The sequence below is a fragment of the Sciurus vulgaris genome (assembly GCF_902686455.1).
Source record: "Sciurus vulgaris genome assembly, chromosome: 14".
NCBI classification, from domain to species: domain Eukaryota; kingdom Metazoa; phylum Chordata; class Mammalia; order Rodentia; family Sciuridae; genus Sciurus; species Sciurus vulgaris.
Genome location: NC_136475.1, coordinates 81,523,616 through 81,544,493, shown reverse-complemented (window position 1 = coordinate 81,544,493; position 20,878 = coordinate 81,523,616). Strand labels below are relative to the sequence as shown.

At 40.6% G+C, this 20,878-nt stretch overlaps 1 long non-coding RNA gene across 2 annotated transcripts; it reads left to right on the top strand.

Moving 5' to 3' along the window:
- The first annotated feature begins 13,521 nt into the window (after positions 1 to 13,521).
- Positions 13,522 to 20,401, top strand: LOC306643594. Of its 2 annotated transcripts, none has more exons than XR_013758999.1 (3): positions 13,522 to 13,590; positions 16,053 to 16,213; positions 20,292 to 20,401. It is a non-coding gene; the product is annotated as an uncharacterized lncRNA (long non-coding RNA). The 2 variants fall into 2 exon arrangements; XR_013759000.1 differs by having other exon boundaries at positions 16,053 to 16,260.
- Positions 20,402 to 20,878: the final 477 nt, after the last annotated feature.

The following is a 20,878-nucleotide window of genomic DNA, read 5'->3' as shown; positions in this document are numbered from 1 at the left end:
GTGCATTGTTCTTTGTGATTTTCACAGCAGGGTCACAGTTTGTCATTTTGGATTTTTGTGCTGCTCCATTTTACAGATAAGCAGCAGCAAATCATTGATCCTGCACAACAGCTGCTATTTCACGGCAGAGCCGTACCTTGGGTATAAAGCTCCATTCAACACAGTGAAGCTATTGGTCTGTGAGCTCAGGATGAGAAAAAGACAAACTGTTCAAAAGAGATCGTGCATGAGCTAAAGGAGAGAAAAGAATCGATCTAGGTTTAGAAGTGGACTAGAAATGACTATTCAGACTTTTTTTTTTCCTTTCTTTCTTTCAAATTTCAACATCCTTTCCAACCAGTAAGGATGAATGAGTGGAAGACTCTCAGGAGCCCGGGAGTCAAAGTTGCTCACCCAGCACCAAGCACACTGAAGTTATTTTGGACCCAAGCTAACCACCCGGAGTAGGGAACTCTAATGGCATGGGTTGGGCCCTGCATAATCTGTCCAGCTGAGGGCTCCACAGTCCAACAATCAATCTGCATTCTCCTCCCCAAACCAGGTATGACCATGTGCATGACTGAATCTACTCCTTTACAAAAGTGCACAAAGATGCTGTATGGGCTTATGGTGGCCCAACAGGCCAATAATATGATAATCTGACTTAATTTTTTGGAAAAGGAGTCATGATCAAAGCCAAATTTCAAAGGGCCTACAGTAGATTTCCTCACTCCCTTGGTGCCCTGTCTTGCTAAACTTGTGAGCTCATGTAGTAATTATCACCACAAATTAACACTTACTGCCCAGGCACTATTTTAAACATTTTACATACATTAACTCTCATACAAAGGAGGTCCTGCTATTGTCATTGCTGTTTTGCAGATTAGTAACCTGGGGCACAAAGAAGGAAATTTACCTACGTGCACTTTGCAAAGGTACGAATAAGTGGGTAGCAAAGGGCCCATGTACCCCCATTGGACATGGTCTTTCCCACTGTATTGTATACCCAAGCCAAGAAAATATGTCTCTCTTTTCTGAAAATTATAAGATATGCATATGGATAGTACAGGTTGACAAAAAGAAAGTTCCCAAAATCTGCTACAGCAAAAGAATATAGGTAGAAGTCTGCCTCCTATGTTCTAGCCCTTCCTTGAACACCCTGGAAGAACAAAGGAAAACTCAGTTCCCAGCACAGTCTATGCACAGTGGCTTAAGGGACCACCCAGGCTCCCGAAACTTATTCCTCCTGCCCCATCTTTCTGGAGCAGTGTCACCACTGATCCTTGCCCAGGACAGAGCCTACAATCTGTGATCATCTTTTACATTTTAGTTGACCTCAGAATGAATTAGGAGACTTATCCATGCTAATAAGATCTCTTTATTCAGAGAAAGACTTGGGATAGAAAGAGAATGGATATAAGGGCAGAAGGGTCTGGAAGAAGAAAGGAGCCCAGATACAAACTCCATAAAGAAGGTGGAAGCTTTTTAAAAAATATAGGAATCACGATTTTCTAAATCCAGAAATAAATGCACTTGCATACTGAATACAGGGTAGATCTCTCAATAAAGATAACATCCAAGTTTCAATGCAAAAATGTGTGTGTGTGTGTAGAGAGAGACAGGCAGAGAGATGGATTTCTATAATAAATATGTTTTCACTTTAAATGCTAAAGGTGTAGGCAACATAGGGAATAATTGCTACATAGTATCAGCAACATACTCTGGGTCAAGAATCTAAAGTTCAGAGAGGTTCAGGAATTTGCCCAGTCATTCATCTAGGGAGAAGCAGAACCAGAATGTGTGCCCAGGCAACACAGTCACTCAGTAACATCTACACTTCGTAACATCTACGCTTCACTTCCTTTTATATAAATCAGGTGGGTAAAGGCTGCCAAGAAAAGGACACAGTGATTGAGACCATAATACTCTATTTGGTTCAGGAAAATCTCAAAACAGTGATGCTCCTCCATACAACATGTCCTCTCTGCCTCCTGTGTCTCCGGGATTGGCTGAACACTCCTGGGGGGACAATGGAAGAACCAGTCCCCAGTGCGGGAGACACTGGGCATCTCGGAAACCCAGATAGATTTCGGCGCAAAGCAAAAAGCTGAGCCCAGTCAGAACAAACCACAGCATAGAGGACGCGGACACCCCTGCACAGTGGAGACCAGAAGGAATGAGTTCTGAAGAGCATCCACACTGGCTCTCAAAGGGTTGGATAAAAGGGGACTTCCAACACAGGTAGAGCAAGTGAAGGCCCACCAGGAAGCCTGCAGCTTGGTGTGCACAGGACATACTCTTCTGGCTGGAATATTGTATCAAGAAGTACATTTAGCTTTGCACACCTGCTTGAGAAATCTCTAAATTGGAGAACCTTTTGAATAAATTGTTCATGGTACACCAAAAAATACATTAAAGAAGAGAAATGGCTATCGGTGAAAGTTGCAGACATTTCCAAAATCATCAGGAAGAATAAAGGCAAGAAATTCATGAATATAAATAGATAGTCTGTGTAATTAAAGGGGGATATGTCTGTTATATTTTATCTTTTAAAAAGTCATCAATTAGATGAATGCATAAAAATCCAATATATGTGAATGCACACAGTTGAATGGGACAAGGGTGTGCGGTGATAAGACAGGCACAGGATTCAGAGGCCAGCTCAAGCTGGGGATGCAGCAAAGGCTCCAGGTCAGAATTCAGACCAGTAGAGAAGCTAAAAAGTACAGGTTTATTGAGTGCAAAAACTCTGATCTCCAAGTGCAAGCCTCCTACCATGGCTGTTAAAAGAATCCCTGAAGAGTCACTCATGCAAAAAATGTCTCATTGCCATTGTTATCAGGCTCATAAGTTTGCACAGCCAGATAAGTAGACCCACGCTCGACTGCATTTTGTGAATATGATAGCTTTTGTTCAAGCATCACATTCAAATCCGAGGACTATGTCATTTACCCTTCCATATATTCCTTTACTCAATTTAAAAATATAACATAAAAGATATGCATAATGGCAAAGCAACCACTCCTAAAGACCAAAATTCAGTTTAAAAATAGAAATTGGGAGGTACCCCGTCTGTTCAGTTGATATCTAACTGCACAAAATTCAGAATACATATTACTTTTGAATTAAATATTCACAAATTGATAGTTTTGTAGATTTTCCCCCCTCCCCAAGGTGAGATTCAATGAATAAAGTCACAACCTTTTGTTAGGTGATTTGGATTTTGTTATATGCAAAGCAGAAAACATATCACTCCCAACCCCACCCTGGACTTTATAGCCATATTGAAAAGATGGGTTTTATACTGTGAACTTGTAGGTAGTGGCCCTGTGTTTGTAGTCACCACCACTTTACAGAATCACAGGGCCAAAGGGTATTTCTAAAATGGCTTAAAAATAGCTTCATTCATAAGAGCTTTCCCTGGATGTGTATTTTTGAGTGACTGCTATGTCCTAGATCCTAAAGAAAGAGAGAGGACTGAGAATGGTTTCTGCCCTTGAAGTAAAAAAAGATGACACATAAGAAAACAATTAGTGTCACATAAGGCTCCGCATAACCAGGGCACAAATGTACTGTACAACACAAAGGAAGGCTGACTACCAATTTCTTTGCTACACACGATTTTATCACTTAACAAGTTCCATCTGCAAAGACTAATGCCAGATCCCTTCTATCTTTTGCTACCATGATCCCAAAATCGTATTAGAGCAGAGACTCCATTGCCTGTATTTGAATGAGCAACGTGTCCAATCTTATTAATATTCACCTAATATGTATTAGAGGGCAAGACTCGTGTCCAATTTTAATTTAATTCCTGAATTATTCTGATGACCATTAGACATGATGATTTATCTCAGCACAAAAGCACACTGCAGAATCAAAGTGGAGACTTTAAGATAGATTTAGATCCCTTCAGCAATATGAGTTAAGGTCTAGAATAGGGGAAGGCAAGGGGTTCATCCCTTGAATGATCCTGACATGAGGATATTCTTAACATTTGTCCCCTACATACCCAGGTTGCTTTGTTTGAGTCTCAGCGTAAGAGTGAATAGTTTCAAAGGAGAACAAAACAGAAGCAAACATTGCTAAAAGCACATGCTAGGAGCCAGAGAAATGGACCAAGACCATGGAATTCAGAAAGAACTTCCTCCATGCCACATTGCCTCCTTTGGAAGAGCCTGCCAGTAAGCCTCAGTGATTTCCTGTTACAGACACCAGGCTTAGCATACATATTGGGTCCCTTTCTCATTTGAGAAGGCCTGGTCAAAGTCACCCTTGATGAGTGCCTGACTTGGCTGTAATCAATGAAGATACTGCAAAGTGATTAGCATACAGCTACTTTTGAGATCATCTATTTGTATACTGTTTCAAATATGCTCAGGAGTTGTTTTAATCGAGTACAGTAGAGTAGGACACCCAGATGCTGAAGGAAGGAAGGAGCTTGTTTACACACAGATCCTTAGAAGAGGCCCCATCCAGCACGCAGGGCCACACAGAAGAGCACCAGGCTTGGCAAGGAGGCAGGGATACCAGGGCAACACACAAGTGAAGTCCTTTATTGTGTTTTCCATGCAAGGAGCAAACAAGGCAAGCGACGAGGCGAAGCACGTTTGGGATTAGCTAGCTTGAATAATTTCTGCTGGTGCTAAGGGGCTGCTGCCAGTCATCTGAGGACCCTGATATCTGGCCCTGGGAAGATTAGGGCAGGAACAGAGAGGTTCCACCCTGAGAGACCCTGGAAAAGGAGGGAGTTAAAGGTGAGAGTTCTGGGTCAAAGCCACACTTTCTGGTGGGCTAGCTGGTTGCTGTCTCCAGGAATTAACCCTGGGAGTAGTCCCTCCCGCTATGAGCAAGGGCCCAAGATGTCAAAGCCTCAGATTAAAAAGACACACTTAAAACACACCTACATTTTCGTAGATACTGTTCACTAAATTTCCAGAATTCCTGAGGCCTGAGAGGGAAACTCTTTTCCCACCCCGCTTTTTCTTAGAAATTATGTGGAGGCATTAACATATCAAAATTGGGAAAAATGTACAATATCACTGCATGGGCTATAATCAGAGGGTCTTGGCTTCCCAGGGTTTCCAATCCAGCCTTATTCAAATTCTAACACCCTTTTTCTTTTCTTTTTTTTTAATGTAGAGAGAAAGCTCTTACTGTACTCTAGGTACACATTCTTAACATTTACACTAACTCAACACCCTAGGGTTTTAATCACCAAAAAGCTTATATAAAAGGTGCAAAAACATGGGCTTCTTTCCATGTCATGTTTTGTGAAAGAAATGGAGAAACAAAGTGCACAAGTAAAAGCTATAAACAACACTCAGATTTCCCTAGTGACACTAAAGCCAAAGTTGCTGACATGGACACTCGGCCTCTGTATGGATTTAATGTGTCAAAGGCCCTTCCCAAGCAACACAGGTGGCCACATCTCTGTTCCCACCATGTCAGGTACCAGGTGACACTTTTTAGTGCTAGGAAAGCTGCCAACTGAGGAGAAAACCAAAGAAAAAGAACAACTTACAATTATTACAGTGCTACAGGATCTGACTACTCAAAAAGGCCTAAAGGACTGAATTTTGTTCAGCTTGTGCTAATACTATTGAAAGTGTGAGAAATGGAAATGGTCTCAGTTTCAAGATATTTGAGAGGTGTAAACATCAAAGGGGCATAATTAGAAGCAACTGTTTAGAAAAAAAATGAGAAAAAGATGATAACAGATTCATGGCTGATCATCAGACATTAAGTTCAGGTCTGCTATTCTTCCAAAGTCATAAAGCCAGCCTCCCAGGACATGGAACAATCCCATTCTAGAAACTCTCCAACAACAACAGAAGATTGAGCAGTCCCATTGGTAAAGATTGCCAGAGAAATTGCCTATTCTAGGGTGTCATGGGTTGAACTATAAATACAAATTCTATGCCCAAGAACCTCAAAATGCAGCCTTGTTTGAAAATAGGGCTGCTGCAAATGTATTGAGGTCATACAGGAGTAAGATGGGCTTCTGTCCAATATGACTGCTATTCTTATGAGATGGCCATGTGAAGACACAGATACACAGAACACCATGAGACAGCCAAGGTGGAGATTGGAAAGTAATGCCTCTGTACCCAAGGAATGTCACAGACTGCACAGAAACTACCAGAAGTTTCCCTAAAGACTTCACAGGCAGTAAGACCCTGCTGACATCTTGATTGTGAGGCTGAACTTCAAGCTCCCACAATTGTAACACAATAATTTCCATTGTTTTAAGACATCTATTTTGTTATTCTTTGTTATGGCAGTTCTAGAAAATTAACACGGGAGCCATAAGTACTGGCCAGAAATCTATTGTTAATCCCTAATTTCACATACGAAGTCCGATCCTCTTTCTCTAGCTTTGGGGAGGAAAGCTAATTTCTTGTTCTGACTTTACTTTTTTTTTTTTTTTTTTTTTTTTGCTATGAGATCATGAATTAATTCCTAAAGGGAAGAGAGTCAACAAAGTGAGAGTAAAAACTTGCTCTTTGAAAATATGAGATGTGGGCATCTTAGGGAAGCTGTGAGACCCCAAACTCCAACAGTAAATTTACCAAAACTGAGCAGGCTGGGGGGCAGGTTGGGGGCAAGACTGACAGCTGGTGGGCAGAATGAGTCTGCAGATCCTAAAGGACAAAAGTGTCACTTGTGACAAAAACTGGGCCTTCCTGTTTTCACCACCGTGATTTACCTAAACATTGTCTGTTCTTTGTGACAGAAAGAAAACTTGCCACACAAGAGCCCAGTGAAAGCCACAAGGGTGATTTTTCACACAACTCTGTGGGACCCACAGGTGCACAGGATTTAAGTCCTATTCTGACCAGCAATTGTGAGACTCCTCTGCTCCTGAGAACACTCTTGCATTAGAAACTCGCCGCATCTAGACACAGAAAGAGATTCAATAGCCCACCAAGGGAGTGGACACAAACTACCAATGGAACTCTCTAGAAACAAGCAGTGTTTCAAAGCCAGCCTTTGCAGGTGGGGGCATTGGCAGCCTGATTCCCAGCTTCCTGGAGCTACCCCTAGGCCATCTTGATAAACCCACTGGTGTCTCCAGGACACACATCTGACAGCTTTGAGCAAGGCTTGGAGGAAAATGTTAGTTCTCATTCCTTAGATAAAAGCATGGCAAAAATATCTGAAATCCCAGAAGACCCTCCTGGGATCAGCCCTCAATGCAAAGCAGAGAATCGGCCCACTGCCTCCTGGTCAGAGCCTGAGGTGACCTTTCAGCTCATCCCCCATAGACCTGCCCAGTCAGGCCCAGTCAGTCCTATGAGGTGTGTTCTCCAGAAGGAAAAAGAGCAGGTGTCCCAGAGCTCAGCCTTGACCTACACACACCCCATAAGCCCCCTGGAAAGACCATGCCCCAAAGTTCTCAGAATGAAAATACTGGTTGATCATGTGGCTGACTCCTCAGAGGGCCTATAAAGCTAGAATTTCATTTATTTATTATTTTTACCTGACTGCCAGGAAAGGTGCATCTCCATTGGATTCTAACCAAGAGCCTGGCCTCAAATCTCCCTGAGACCTGAGGTGAGGCGGGAAAAGCCTCCAGTAGGATAAGGAGGAATTGAGGCCAGAGACGGAAACCAGCCTCCTAATCCTGCTCCCTGGGGTCTTACAGCCTCTACTGGGACAAGTTGGAGGAAACAAAGTTTAACCCATCTGGAAATGGTTCAGAATCTGACAGCAGAATAGCCTGGTCCCCAAAAGCCCTAAAGACCAGGAAGACCTGACCTGTAGCCCAGCAGCAATGAACTGGGACTACAGCAGCCAAGGACTCACCTACGGAGCACATCACGGTGGAGAGAGCTTCCTGTGATAGGAAAGTCTTGAATTCTTAAGCTGCAACAAGATTTCCAGGAGCTGATACCCCCTGTCTCTCAGTGAGGCCTGGAGTCTGCCTGGGACCTGCAGGAGGAGAGCTCCGGAAGTCCAGCAGAGGCTCCGGTACCACAGATGGAGTGGATTATCTGGAGTGTCCTTGTTGAAGCAGAGAGCCACGAGGAATCAGTGCCTACACCTCAGGGCCCACCCACTCCTGGTGCTCATGGCCATGGAGATAGAAATGCAAGATGGAGACAGTATTCCTCAGGAAATACCCACAGAGGGAAGCCAGTGGGATTCTGTTTCTCAGGAGCTCTGGATTTTTCCACTCCAGACTTGTCCCATGTGTCCATGGGCCCCTGGGTCCATAAAACTTGTTCAGAGAGTTCAGAAAAAAACTGGAGAAAGCAAGGAAAGCCTGGAGCTGCAAAGCCAGTGTGAAGAGTTCCACACCAACAGCCCACAGCTGGGGAAGCTCCTGGGCGTGTTGGAGGAGATCCGGTACCAGGTGAGGTGAGAGGCTCAGAACCAGAAGGAATTTCCAAAATGGAAATCCCAGAGGCACTGAAAGAAAAAAGACCAGCTCACAGCAGACCTAACATCTAGGAAAAGTCCTTCTCTGACCAATTCACGGGGTGGGAGAAACAAGGAAGTAAATGGAGGCCACTATGGGAATGAAGCCAAACTGAACAAGTGTGTCAAGGGTTGCAGGGTAAGGACTGAAAAGCAGGGACAGAGGCAGCAAATGCTGAGGACCCATGCAAATGGGTCAAGAAGGACCTGGTTCAGGTCTGGAGCAAGGTTCAAGCACAGGCATTGGCCTTCTAGGCGAGCCTGAGGAAGGAGCAGGAGTGCATCACTGTCTAGAGAAGACCATCCAGCAGAAGACCACAGGAAATGACCCCTGTCAGGATCTGTGATGACATCATCTCCAAGACAGAGAAGAGCTGAGCTGGAGGTCACTGACCAGCAGCTGCCCCCAACTCCTCCTTTCTGTCTGTTGTCCTGTCTGATTTTGTCTCTTAGGCTTCATATTCTTTCTCAACTTCAACTTGTTTTTAAATTATTGCTTTACAGATAAACCTAAAGTTTCCTTCAAATTAAAAAAAAAAAAATTGATAGCAGAATAGGGAATGGCCAAGGAGTCAGTTACAACGTTAAAAGTCATATGGGATAGTGAAAAATCAATCATCCCTGACACCCTGGAGAATGATCCCTTTGCACTGGGAAAAAAAAGTAAGGTGAATGTTCATCCAGAGCTACCTACTAAAAACCAAGAAACAGAAAAAGATAGAAAACGAAACACAGAACCAATGAAAGAGATGTAAAGTGAGGTTTGGAGTGATGAGCACTGTAGGTGATGAGCAGTCTTCACAGGATTTGAAGGAAAAGAGCATTCCTACTTGCTGCTCAGGGAAAGTTCAGCATTCTCGAGGACAACCTGGTCATTTGTACCAAAAGTCTTTAAAACATGTATACATTTCTCATCAAATGCAGACCCTATTTCACAAGGGTACACCATCCCCAAACCACTTCACAATGTGTTCGTTCACCCAGTACACCAGAATGTCCAAGGGCCAGCACTGTGGTCCTGCCCTAGGCAGGCACATAACCCACAAGATAGTGATCTTTCTTTCAGCAAGCTGTAAAAATTCCTTGTAAAAAGATGAAGACATGTCCTACTGCTAAATAATGGTAAAGCCACCTCTTCTGGGGAGTTCTAGCATCTGTCTGTGAGCAGTCACATATAAGGTCATCATCCTGTCATTTGCCTACCAGAAGTAAGAGAAACTGCGTGCAAGAGTGTGTCCCAAGAGCCAGAATGGTTTTGAGATCAGGCACCATACAGAACCCAGTTCTATTGATGGGCACTGCATTGTAATCATAGAAGTCTTCTCAGAGTAGAGAAAGTCTGTGTGATTTTGTGTTTATAATGAAATAAATAGTAAGAATATGAGTTTACTCTTGTAAACTGAACCAGGATGGGTGTCAGTCATGCCTGGATAATTCTGCCTCCTCCCCTGATAAGTCTCGCTTGTGTCCTGAGCTGAATGCCGACACCTCTGTGTCACCATCTGCATTTGCTCAAATCATCCCCCTGACCAGGAATATCTTATTCCTACTGCCTTATAAGTCCTATTTATGCTTCTAAACCAACTACCATAGGATTCAGCAATTCTTCTCACAGAAATGAAAATACATGTCCACAAAAGACCTATACAAGAATGTTTATAACAGCCTGATTCATAATAGCCAAAACCTGGAAACAATCCATGTGTCCATCAACAAACTGTAATACAGTCATTTAATGGAATACTACTAACAATAAGGTGGGACAAACAATGGACGATACAAAAATGTGGGTTAACATAATGAACATTATTCTGAACGAAAGAAATCATAAATGATTTCATTTATATGAAGTTCTAGAGTAGGCAAAATGAATCTAAGGTGAAAAAAAAAAAAAAAAACAGAACCGTAGCTGTCCAGGTGGGGAGGGATGGAGAGCTAACTGAGAAGGGGAATAAGAGAATTTAAATGTTTTATGAGCAGGGGTATATGACCAAGGGTGTCGGCTACACAAGCACAGGCATTTGTCAAAGTTGAACAAACTGCACACTCAAGGCATCTGCATTTCACTGCAGGAAAATAACACTTCATTAAAAAAAAATCAATAAAAAGAAAATCCAATTTTTAGTACCTATATATGTGCATTTTTAATAAAATTGAGAGATTTGCTTATAGGTCAGGAAGAAAGAGAAGTTTCCTACAATGGGCAACACATAAGAGAACAGGATGTGCACTTTTATGCTCCCTGAAGGACTATCCAAAGTCCATCAAGCTGAATGAAAGGTTGGTCCTCCTGGTTACTGCACAGTCAAGATCCAGCTGTGTCCTCTGCTCTATAAAATTCAGACTTCCCTGATGCTGGTCTCAGCTGATCAGTGTACCTAGCAAGGACATATGATGTTCACAGGATATGTGGTCCCATTGAGATTCTAACCCATGTTTCCCCTTCACTGTCACTATTGCCCCAGATGATTCCATCTTACCCCAATTAGAATGGCGATTATCAAGAACACAAGCAACAATAGGTGTTGGTGAGGATGTGGGGGAAAAAGGTACACTCATATATTGCTGGTGGGGTTGCAAATTAGTGCAGCCACTCTGGAAAGCAGTGTGGAGATTCCTTAGAAAGCTTGGAATGGAACCACCATTTCACCCAGCTATCCCACTCCTTGGCCTATACCCAAAGGACTTAAAATCAGCATACTACAGAGATACAGGCACATCAATGTTCATTGCTGTTCAGTCCACCATAGCCAGATTGTGGCACCAACCTAGATGCCCTTCAGTTGATGAATGGATAAAGAAACTGTGGTATATATATACAATGGAATATTACTCCGCCACAAAGAATGATAAAATTATGGCTTTTGCAGGCAAATGGATGAAATTGGAGAATATCATGCTAAGTGAGATAAGCCAATCTCAAAAAACTAAAGGACGAATGATCTCACTGATAAGCGGATGAGGACATATAATGGGGGGTGGGAGGGGTTAGCGTTAGTGTTAGGGTTAGGTTTAGGGTAAGGGATAAGGAGGGTGGTAAGAATGGAGGAAGGAAGGACTGTATAGAGGGAAAAGAGGGGTGGGAGGGGTGGGGGGAAGGGAAAAAATAACAGAATGAATCAAACAACATTACCCTATGTAAATTTATGATTACACAAATGGTATGCCTTGACTCCATGTACAAATAGAGAAACAACATGTATCCCATTGTTTACAATAAAAAATTTTTTTTAAAAACTCCCTTTAGTATTCTAGAAAGGAGCTGCCCTCTTTTCACTCATCCCTTCAACACCTAAGCAGCTATGTAAGTTCTTGTGCTTTCTGGTGTCTAACATAACCAGGAGATAAAAATCAGGGGGTGGATAGACAAGGGTGAGCTCTGTCTAGTGGGGTCATTATAAATGCATCAATCACCTCAGACTCATAGATTTTGTCTTCAAAGATTCCAGAGAATGGGACAGTAGACTAGACAAACATGCAGGTGTCTTGAAGGTGCAGCATGTGATGACTATCTTAAGTCTCTCCCTCTATTATCCTGCCTGCCATTACTTAAGATGGCCTCATTCATCTGTCCCTGAACACTACATGATCCTTTGAGTAGGAGAAGGGAGACAAAGAGCTAATGTCAACTCTTACATTCAGTCTGAGAAGAGCTGTCTTTCTTCCAGGGTTGGATATAGAAGCCACGTAGCAAAGTAGCTAAAAGCACAGACTCTAGTCTGCTTAGGTCTCAGCTTCCCAATTTCTAGCTGCATGAACCTGAACAACTAATTTCATCTCTCCTTGCTTCAGTTATTTCTACTGTAAAAATGGAGACAATATTTATCTCAGAGGGCTTTGAGGAGTAGTAAATGGATTCATTAGATGGGTAGAGTGTTTAGAAGAATGTCAGGCAAATGGTCAACACACAATAAATATCATTAACATTAGAGCTGTATTCTCATTCCTGCTCTTGGGTATACATATGTCAGATCTGCTACAAGTAGCATAGATTTCATCAGTCTCAAAGATCTAGGGAGATTAAGAACCAAGGAAAAACCAAGCTAGGAAAGTAATTTCTTAATTTCCTGATTCACTAGCTATTTGACTAGGACTAATGGTGTTCTATTTCCAGACATCCACAGCCAGTACTTGAAAATTCCTGCTAACAACTAACACCCCACCGGCTACAGCAGCCACCAACACTTACAGTGCTATCCAGTACATGTAGATCCCAGTCTTCCAAAATTTGCAAGAAAGACTTTTTTTCCCCTGCAGGAAGTATACGCTGATGAATATTTCCACTTGTTTTTGAAAGTCTGAATTTTTACCTAAGAAATATTTACTTTTTAATTTTTGGGTTTGTTTGCTTATAAATTCCATTGACTAAGGTAGCAAGCACAATATATACCAGCTATGTTAGCCTGAAGTTCATCTCCCTGATTAAAGAATAATCTGATTCATTCCCATCAGCTAAACGACAGCAGTACAGGATAGAATCAAATGGCATTAAAATCATAACTAAAGGAAAGAGATGAGAAAAAATGAAAAATCTACAATTTTAACAATATTTGAACTTATTCTCTGGACCTTGCTTTTACTCTCTATACAGTGCTTAGGAAATAGGGAATTTAATTCTTTTGGTTCTTATTTTTCTGTGTGGATCTGGGAGCAAAGATATAGAAACAAAGAATATGCTTGGCCAAGACACAAATTTCAACTAAAAATTATGTTTTCCTCTTTCTTTTATATAGACCAAGAGGCAATTTGGTCTGTAGTTTCACAAATACTAAAGTTAAAAGAGGGTCACTCAATCCTGATGGTCATAGTGATTTCTATTCTATAGATTCAGTTTGATAAGATGTAAAATTCTAGACAATTTTATTTTGTTGAGAAAAGAAATTGAATGCATAACTTTTGGCCTATTGCTATGGCCTCCACAGTCTGTGTTGCTTTCCCAGAACTATTAATTTAATTATGATAAGTACAGTGTTCTTTTGAATTCATTCAGATAGTGTACATGCACACTCACTTGATGACTGCTTCTGTGATGTTATTAATAACTGTGTGCTAATTATGTCAATAAATTAATTGGACCTATCTCTGCTGACACTGGTAATGGCCACATGTCCTTTGGCTGCTCTTGTCTACTTCTCCTTTAGACTGTCAACGTTGGGCTGTACTAAGCTGCTAGTTTGCTCTTCATGTGTAAGTTTTTCCTGGATTAATGTATTTTAATGCATTCCCTGTTTAGCATTAAATATCTTCTTTAATTCATTTATTGACTACTAGATGTTTTGCAAGAAATATTGCAGTGGTTTAGAGATTTATTTGGCAAACCATTAATCGATCCTTTCAATCACCTAATTAACCATGAATAAAATATTTAAACAGGCTTGTTTTCTTAAAAAAATTGCAAACCAGGGTAATACAAATTAATGTTTATAGTATTATTGAATCAGTGCTGTTAGAATCAAATATCAGAAAATGGTGTAAGGGTTTGACACCTCTCTCTAACATATATGTAATATTATGCTCTTTCCTCTCAAATAGCTTTCAGATCATTGCACACACAGAATACAATTACTGAAAAGGCAGTAAAGGCATGACTTTTAAAGGAATATGATGCCCCAAGCAATCAGTCGCTATATGAGATGTAATGAAATGCTGTGCCTGCCAGTGAAGCTTAGGGAACTAAAGAAGCAATTTCTATGAAATGCACTATGTTCATCTTGTAAGGATTTTTTTTTTTTTTTTTCAGCATCAGGTTGTAAGGTGTTACTGTCAGAGGACTTTCTGATTTTCTGACTTTTTACATGCATTATATATAATGTCTATTATGTATCTTTACCAAAGTGGATTATAGAGAAAATAATAGCAGCAGTTTGTGTTGCACTGAAAAGGCAGGCACTTAAAGAGTAAAGCATCCTTATCTCTCCCCCTAGCCTGCTCATGCCAGAACAATGCACTTGGCAAAAGAGCAAATCCCTTTGTCCCTTTCTCTTTCCCGAAATAGCCACATTGATAGCACAGTTGCCTGGAGATGACTTCATAAGCATCAGGATAGAGTTCAGCTGGTGAGCAGGCTGGGGCCAACCAGGAGAGAAAGCAAGGAAGTAGCGGCCTGCGTGTCTCCACATCGACACATACTGTCTCCTAAGAGCCAACTTTTCTGTGCCCTTAGCACATCCAGAACAGACACTCACTGACCAGTTCAGAGGGTCAACCCGACTGATGTAAATGCTCTTCTCATTCCCTGCTGTTTACTCTAAAAAAGACTATGGAAGTGACTGGTCAGTAATCGAGGCTGGGAAGACCTTCCGTGGCAGAGTTTGGCCTAAAATGGAAAGACGGAGGATTCCATGTCAGAGCCCCAGACTCTTATAAAAGCTTCGACACTCATTTTGGCTCTAATAGAGCAGCCAAATGAAACATTTCCATTCCTGTGATTTCCTGTCTGGAAGGTAAAACAACCATTTTCTTGGTGGTAATTCACATTTAAGAAAAGACAGCCTATAAGTACAACAATTATTTTAAGTGTATGCTCATTTTAACCATCAAGACATCATTTTTATTTCCGAGTGAAAGTACTTACGGAAGAATTATTTTTAAAGATCATTTTTTCAAGGTTTCCAATCTTGACTCCTCCCACTCCCTCCTTTGGCCCCAGCATCCAGAAATGGCAGATCAAAAAAATCTACTAGATATTTAAGGACTCATAACTCCAAGCTGACTTTACAAGGGGAGAAATTTGTGTTTTTTCATCATTAATATGACCTAATGCCAAAGATTTAAAAAAATAGCTTATTTATTTTCTTTGTTTCAGTGTGTAAGGTATATCATGCGAACATATAACATTGTGTAAACATGATTATTTTTGCTTTTCATTTTCAAAAGAATATTGCCACTCAATAAATTGTACCAGGCATTTAAATAACTTAATGGCCAATCACGGGAGTATTTTCTGCATTGTTATAATTTCAAAAGGCATGGGAAAACTTTCAGCTATTGCAATATTTAGAAATTGGATTTCTGGTGATAGAGTTATTTGAAGATAACTTAAAGGAGAACATGATATAATTTCTTCACTGAGGAAGAAACTTTGAGTAAATTATAATTATTTTAAAATGTTTTTCCACAGTATAGTTTAAAGAGATAATTTTATCTACCACGGAAAATTTTAGTAAAGCAGTCTAAATGTGATGCACGTACAGGATTATTTACATCAAATCTGTACAAAACTCAATGCTAAAGTTAAAATAAACTTCAAAATTCCCAATTCAATAGGATCTGGTTTTGTGCATACTCTGTCCCCTGCTATGAAACACAGAACTTATAACTGATAGATAAAATATAAGATGGATGCGTTTTTAAGTAACTCTAACTTAAAACAAGATAAACACTTTAATGAGCCAGCAACAAAATGACAACAAACCAAGGTCAAAGTTATTGCCAAGACCTGACCAGGGTTCCACTAGGGCCAGGGGAATGAAAGTGTTCTTTACAAGGCTGAAAATCAGAGCTGGACTTGCTATTCTAGATGAATCAAGTAAATTCAGAATGACTAGATGTCCAGGCCTGATATACAAGGAACTTACAAGTTGTCAATCCCAAACATATAAAAAAAAACAAACAAAACCTAAAATCGACTACTTCTTTGTACTTTTCAGAGAACTGAGGTCTTAGAGAAAACCCCCACCTTGAAATGTGGACTATGTCAATGGAAAGTTTCAAGAGTGACTGAAGGCTGAGTGAGAGATTAAGAAACCCCAGGGGCCCAGGCCAAGAGGGTCCACACCTTCATGGACTTAACCTCCAGGAACCTCACCAGGTACACCCAGTGAAGAGCCCAAGAAGAGCCTTTGCTGGGATTGCAAAGTGTAGGGAAAACTACTCACTGTATTCAATGCGCCCAGCGCATTCTCCATGACAGAAACCTATATCCCAGGGGAAAAGCCTTTTCAGGAGAGCCACGGCCTGCCTCTGGGAACAGCATTTCTAACATTCCAACTCTTTCCCTTCCCATCTCCTGTGAGAATGGGAGCCAAGAAACACTAGAAAAGTCAGAGTGTAGGCCCAGGAAAAGCTGAAATTTAATTGGAAGATTACAGAGTCCTTCACACAGGCATGCACACACACACACCGCGTGCACACACACGCACAGCAGCTACATGAACAAGGCTCCCATATAATACGTGGGTTATACTGAAGAAGCTGCAAGATACAGATTCTCTGTGGGAAGGAGGATGTAGCAAATCCCAAAGTCAAGAAAGAAGACCAAAAACAAGGACACTAGAGTAATTTGAACCTTTGCCACCTACACAAAGAGCAAACATTAAACAAAGCCCAACTCCTTGCCAGATTAACATAAAATCTCACACTAAACTCCATCACCACAGTTCACATTACCGAATACATCAAGCCTGGCTTTCAGGGAAAAAAATAAAATTAACAAGACCTGCAAAAAGATAGCTTGCAAAAAGGCAGCAGACGTGTGCATAGGCACACATGCGTGCACACACACACAGAGTCTGAAGGAGAAAAGCAAGCATCAGAACTGCAATCAGATATGACAGAGATTTTGGAATGATCAGACAAGGCCTCTAAAATAACTATGATTAATATGTTAAGATCTTTAATGGAAAAATTAGACAGTATGCAAAATGAGATTGCTAATGTAAAAGGAGAGATGGAAACTCTGGGGATGAATAAAAATAAACCTGTACCCAAACATTTTTTAGTGAAACTTCAGAAGCTCAAGGATAAAGAGAAACTCTTAAAAGGCATAAGAGAGAATAGTCATTTTAACTATGGTGGCAAGACAGTAAAAGTGACAGCAGTTTTTTTTTTTTTGCCACACTAGCTGCCAGAACTCACAGACATCTGAAAGAAGTAACTTGAAGAAAAATCATTATCAATCTGAAATTTCATATGCAGCCAAACTTTTATCCAAGAGTGGGGTTAAATAAGAATTTGCTGATGCATATAAGTATAGAAGGAAATGTTCCACCTTAGACTCTTATCATAGAGATGATAAAATAATCCTTACTACATTTCAAATAATGTTACCATATGGTATATGAACTCTGTCTACAGGCATATAAATTAGTATTCTGTAAAAAATGATAGTTCCCCCAAAGCCATATATATGTAAAAAGGAAATACTCCTGAATAACTAATGCATTAAAGAAGAAAATACAATGGAAATTATAAAATATTTAGAGCTCAGTGACAACAAATGAACCATACATCAACACTTGTGAGATGTAGCATAAGTGGAACTAGTGATCCATTATAGTATTAAAAGCACTTTTTAAAAAAGGATGATTAAAAATAAATGAGTTCAGTATTCAACTCAAGATGCTAGAAAAAGAAAAATAGTATGAATCAAAAGAATGAAGAAGGACGTAATGTGGATTAAAGCATAAATTAATAAAGTAGAGAAATTCAAGAGACTCAGCAAATTTGAAGCTGATTCTTTGAAGAGAGTGATGTAGTAAACTATTCTGAACTAAGGCTGATCAGAGAGAGAGAGAGAGAGAGACAAAGAGGTGTTGGGGGGTACTGAGAGAAAGACAAATCAAGGATGAAAACAGGATATGAAGATTTTAAAAAGAGATTTTTAAGCTATATGAAGTTAATATGAGCAACTTTCACCAATAAATTTCACAACATAAAGCAATGGCAATATTATGGAAAAGCACAAATTACCAGAATTGACTTAAGAAGAAAAATAAAACTTTGTTTATAAAGCAATAACTATTAAAGACATTAAATTGTTGGTTATAGAAATTCCATCCCCTTTGTTTCGTAGAAATCACTAATTCACTCATTCTATAAATCTTTAATCCACAAATATTTATGGAGGCCCTGAAGTGGGATCCTCTGTCAGATGCCCTATAAGATGGAGTTGTAGATAGCAAAAAAAGAAAAAAAAAAAAAGGCATTTTCTTTGGTCAAGTCTCCTGAGGTCTGACCATGTGTCAGACACTGTGCTAAGCTCATCCAGGACTCTGGAAAGAAATAGAACAGGGTACCAGGTCTAAAGCGCAGGACAGGACAGAGAGTGGGGTGGGTATGAGCGGGTATAGTGCCTGAGATTTTACCCTGAGGGCAAACCAGGTCCACCTGAGCAGGCAGTTTTGGGAGGGAAGAAATTATCTACACTAATACCTGGAGAAAGAACATTCCATGCTCAGAAAAGAGCTTCATCAGGTAGGTGCCCCATACAGTCCAGTCAATGGGGACAGTGACATGGATCAGAGGGAACTGAAGGACGGTGGGAGTAGAAGACAAAAGTATTTTGCTGGTAAAATTTTCTTTAAACTGCCACAAAGGGGGATAATCTTTCAAGCCAGTTTCAGAGAACAAGAAAAAAAGGTTAAAGAAATATTCAACTTTTTTCTTCTAAGACTGATTTAATCTTGACACCAAAATTAGATAAGTAGAAAAGTAGATAATTATAGGCTGATCATACTTACGAACATAGATGAAAAAATCCTAATACAATATTGGCAAATCAAATCTAGCAGTGTGTCTAGATTTAATCTTGCCCAAGAAAAGGTGTTTTTTTTTTTTTTTTTTTTTTTTTTTTTTTTTTTTTTTTTTGAGGATGTTAGGACTGGTGCCACAGCAGAAAAATTCATCAATGTAATAGATTAAAAAATTAAAGAATGAAAGATAGAGTCATCTTACCAGACTGTCCATGGTAGGATGGAAATCATGCACGCACTGGACAACGTGGACCTGCCCTTGCTGTGTCTAGAACAGCTGCTAGTTCCCCCAGATGCTAGGAGGATTGGCTGCTCTGGGCTCTCAGGTGGCAATCTTCTGTGAACTGCTCTCAGCCACAAAAGCTACCTTGCCTGAGTCTATACTTCTTCCCCAGTGTAGCTGCTTCTAGTTACAGCTTGAAGCGGGGTATGGATTGAGACCCATCCCTCTGCTTTAGGCCACCCTACCTCCAGAGGTCTCTGAAAAATTGGCTGAGATCCCTTAAAACTGCTTTGCACTTGAATTTCTCCCTATTCTTCACCCTCCTTCTGTACTCCCTTACCAGTGTTCTGGAGAGCATGTTTCAGGAGACTTCTGCACACAGATCTATCTAATAAAAGTTTGTTTCCTAGGAGATTTGACCAAAGAAAATGCCTTTTTTTTTTTTTCTTTTTTTGCCATCTACAACTCCGTCTTATAGGGCATCTGACAGAAGATCCCACTTCACAGAAGACAAAGCAAGGTGACTGGATTGTACTGGTGGTATTTGTGGCTGTGTGTTCCATCACACACTAGGCTTTGGTCTTAAAGAACAGTGGGATGGCCAACTGGACACTGACTTGCACACCATGGATGGAACCCTGGATAAACAGACCCTGTCTCCTGCAAGAGGTTCCCATGATGCTGTTTCTGGCACGTCTGATGTGTCAGACTCTGAGAACCAGGGCTGGAAATGGAATGGCATTGCTCATTGTTGTCCCTAGTGGTCAGACACAGGATTTGGGCTTTTCCTATGATGATCATAGGTTCTGTAGTTTTAGAGAAGAAAGAGGTCTTTTGTCAGTGATTTTTTTCTAGGGTAGTATAATTTGAGTATATTCTCTTAAATATTTAGATGCCTATGTCGCTGAATGAACAAAGAAAGGAGGGACCAAAGAAGTAATGGAAGTGTTGATGGGTGATGGGTAATCTTGATTTACCAAGGTAAAACATGGTTGCTTCTGTGACAGTCACTAGATAAAGCTGTTCCCAAGTCTGTTCCTCCTCCTCTAAGTGTATGGCAGAATGCATTCCCCCGGCCTTTGAATTTAGCCATGATCTTGTTGACTTAGTGATTTGGCTAAAGCCAATGAGATGTGAGCAAAAGTATTAAGTTATAGTAAATTATTTGCCTTTGTCTCTTTTTCTTGCTTTAGCCATCATGGAAGTTTCTGTCAAGTTGTCTCTTCCATCAGCTTGGGTCTCTGAGAGACCATGATATACAAAACTTCCTGTTGCCTTCTTAAGGCATGAACAACAAATAAATTGTGTGTGTGTGTGTGTGTGTGTGTGTGTGTGTTTTAATAATGGTTTCTACTGTGATATGGGCTATTTTGAAAATATAAATAAATATAGACTACTACATAATGGGAGCAGAGTGAATATCTAGAATCCAGGAGATGAATTTGCCCTTCCAATGGGTGAAAACCTAATAGAGGCCATGGCAACATGGTCTAAGCAAGACCACCAAGGACTTGGAGCTCTCAAAACCAAGTTCAGCTATCCTGGTAGGTAAAGAGCCCACACCAGGCACACTGCTGGCTGAGGGCAAGTGGGACAGGCAGCAGCTAATGGAGAACACAACAGGTCCTCGTGGACACAGAAGCAAGGCATGTAGCATCTTGGGCTGTTTGCTTCCCTGTGCTCTCCGTGTTTTATGTAAGGGTGTGAGAGCTACATGCATAATATTTGAGCCCATAGTTATGAAGCATCAAGACAATAGCATTTTGTAATGAAAGATGAA